This window comes from Crassostrea angulata, chromosome 6 (assembly GCF_025612915.1).
Source record: "Crassostrea angulata isolate pt1a10 chromosome 6, ASM2561291v2, whole genome shotgun sequence".
Lineage (NCBI taxonomy): Eukaryota > Metazoa > Mollusca > Bivalvia > Ostreida > Ostreidae > Magallana > Magallana angulata.
Window position 1 is genome coordinate 9,548,570 of NC_069116.1, and position 3,931 is coordinate 9,552,500.

Consider the following 3,931-nt stretch of genomic DNA (forward strand, 5'->3'; position numbering starts at 1 on the left):
TCTCAATGGTTTGAAATCATACGGTCGTATAAAGTAAAAGTTACGAGGACCCTTGAACAACAAATTCGTTATAGAATATGCATATCACAGGATGAAAAATAATTATATACATGTACACGAATTAATTTCGTAAAATAATCTCTCCATTGCTGTTTTGCAGCTGTTAGTGCATGTACATCTGCTGTTTTTTGATTGTAGACTCATGCATGGCTATGTGATTTAAAAATAGATTCATTACTTTATCCACCTTGAATACATAATTGTGTTAGCTTTTAAGTTGAAAGTTCCAAATCATTAATTTAAAAATCGGTTATAAATCGTTCATATGTAACACAATACCTTTCAGGATATTATAATTTTATCATTAAGAGATAAGATACCCATATATAATATGAAACTAAAAAATCAGAAACAGTAAAGACTGGTGTGTCTGCTAAAATTGATGATATTGCCATTACCATATTACCTGGAAGAAATCAGATTTATCTAAAGTTGCGTGTATCATTTTAAAATATAGAGCATAAATCTAAGATATTTAAATAATATTTACCACTATATATGAGTATGATAATTAGTTTTTTTTTTAATTGAAGACGTTTAACCCACAGAGTTAAATTCACTTTAAGTGTCAATTTACTATTGCATGCCTTTTCATTGCTATCGTACAAAGGTTCCTCTGACTGTCCATCACAAATTTGTTTTTCTGCAATATTATGATTGCGGCATTTTAGAAACTAAAAAATGTAATTTAGCACGTTCTCATTTCTCTTCTTCTATAAAACTATGTAACAAAGCATTTCAAACTATTTCTAAAATATTCTGAAACATACAGTTTGTATGTGCAACCCATAAAAGACACAACATATATGGAATTTTAGAGAGTGTGTAAACGTTCATGTATCAAGAAATAATAGAATTTATGATGATATCGATGAAATGGTGTTATTTTATTCAATCATGATAGTTAAACATAGACGATTAGTCCTTGGAAGAAAATGCAGACAATGATGGCATGGGCAATCCAAAAAAGTGATGGAAATGGTTTTTGGTGTAGTATTTTGCCTTTCGTTGTTACAGCACCTGATTGTGATTAATCTAAAAGTTTATTGAGGTAACATATATATAAAAAAGGCTTAGGGTATATAGCATTTTTGACACAGGACAAGTTTTCAGAGACGAAGTATTTATGAACTAGAATCGCTCTTACTTCTTGATATGGAGGAAATACCACCGTTGGAAACAATAAGCGTATACAAGACTGGTTATGGGTCTCCATCAATGTGGAAATACAAAAATAAAAATTCAAAAACTTCATTTGATCATATCTAACTAAATCTTGAAATCACTTGGATTAGTTACAAATTATGACATATATCATAGTTTTATCTCGTTTTTTTTTATGTTTTTTTTTCAAATTATCGAATTTCGCAGAGAGCTTTCAGATTGTTTATGGAAATGACGACACAATAACGTTTTAATCGGATTGCTTCATATTTTAAACAATGTTTGATGAAATGAACAGATTAAAAGTTTTGTTGATTGTATTATGTTGATAAAGCTGCATTATGCTATACGTATCTGTTTGGAATAATTTATTTCCATGTTTAGAAATACTACTTGAAAAGTTTTACTTGCAATTAGATTGCATGTAATGTATTAAAGGTCACGATTTGGGTCAAAAACTATTTTCCCGATTTTAGTGTTAACAATGCTTCAGTAAGGCATTTTTAATAGGCAACCAAAATTTGAGTGTCATTCGTTGAGTTATAAGCGAGTTACAGATTTTACAATTCTTTGCTATGTCAACAAAGCTTTTGTTTACATTTTGAGCGTTGAAAAGAAAACTCCAGTTTTAGACTAAAATGAATGTGGTAAACATTAAGCTGTTTATTTATGCTTAAAATAAAAATGGAGATGGAAAAATCAACTTTTACTGGTATATAGACTACTGTAAACTAAAAACAGGGCACAAGCCTTGTTTACATGACAAAGAATGGTGAGCCCTCTATCTTGCTTATAACTTCACTACTGACTCTCCAATTTAATTTGGTCATTGGAAATGCATTCCTAAAGCATCGTAATTAATAAAAATAGAAAAATAGAATTTGACCAAAATCGTGACCATGCCCCTTTAACATTATACCTTTTGGAGCAGTTCCTGCTGGTAATGCAATTAATAAAAATAAAACTGTAACACTATTACGATCTATAATAAATGCATTAAAAAATCGTTTGTACAGTTGTTTGTTTGAAAAACTGAAGAATTTTAAAAACTCAATACACACACATCAGGGAAAAATGCGCTTTTTGTGAATTTGTTTTCGACAAATTAAAAGGTAAAAGAATCCAATATAATATTTTAAAGATAAAATCTGAAATCTAAGCACAAAAAACGAGAAAAAGATTTTGCCATTTGGGCTTGAGCCTAGGGAGAAGTCTAAAACAACCGATACTCCATTGGAACCATCCCTTCAGAAGATCAGTGACCAAAATCTACAGAATGCATTGATCGATTTTAAAACAAATTACATATTCTGCATTGTGTTTCCTTCCATTGACGACCGGAAGTATAAACGGACGTTCATTTATACAAAGTTTTTTTTGACAATCTGTAATCGCTGAAAATTTAAAAGTTCCATCTTTGTTACTTTTTTAGAAAATCCAAACAAGTGAAAAGATAAAATCTTAGATATCTTGAGACCGGACGTGACGTAACAAAAGCTATCGACAATTAAAAAATATAAAATTGTTCTAGTATAAGATCTCAAATATTCTTCAAAATCTACTGGAACTACTAAGTATTCGAGAAAACATTACAGAAAAATAATAGTAGTAGAGGAAAAGAAACAAAGCAATAACAATACCCCGTTATTAGATGCAAAAAATATGGTCTTAAAGTCATTTAAGTGAATTCTTTTCCCTCTTCTTAATACTAGCTCGTTTCGTTAAAATCCTAACCCAAAAAATCCATATACCATAAAAAAGGGGAAAAAGGGACACCCCCCCCCCCCCAAAAAAAACCCCCAAAAACCCACAACCCTGAAAATTACTTTAATAATGTACAATATCATTTCCATTTTAGCTGTCGATTCCCCCCTGAATCCCTTCTGATTCCCAGGGGATATCAAACTTATCAAAATTATACAACTTTTTAAAGAATCAGATTTTATATCAGTTTAATAAATTAAAACATCTTTTTTCAGATTGTTTTTATATTCCAGTTTACATGAACTATTGGAACCCAACACCGCCTCCTGATCGTGTACAGCGCCGGAGTGAATACTAGCTTTGAATACTACATTGTTGATTGCTTGTATGTACTAGTATACAGAAATTACGACCTTCATTTTTTAAAAGATTTTTTTATTCAAGTACCTCTAACATTTATGGCACTAAAATGTGAAAAATCTCATTCTCTTTGGTTTCAACAGTTTTACGGATCAAAAGCTTGTATTTGATAAAAAAAAAAAAACACTTTTCTCTTAATATCCCAATGTGAAATTGGAATTAAAACACCACATATCCGATTAGGGATTAGAATATGATCCAAAATTAGAAATTTTTTAACACAACATGTACAGCAGGGCACAAACAACATCATGTGTGACATAGCCAGCACTTTAATCTATGGAGCGATCCAGGATTTACACTTTCATACGTAAAATAACATAGACCACTATGATTGAAATCAGTTTTCGAAATAAAATTGCAAGAGCAATGTGATAGGTTCAAAATGCAAATTCGAATTTTGGAATCTGTTCTATAGAAAATAGCAAAATTTTAATTTTCAAAAGTGATTTTTTTCCCCTGGGTAATCCATCTCTCGTATAGGTCATTCCTTTTGTTATTTGCAATAGATCCTTTACATGTTACTGACTGGCCAGTGATAACTGACATCACAATCAGCCCTTTTGTTTTTAAAAAGTGTAAT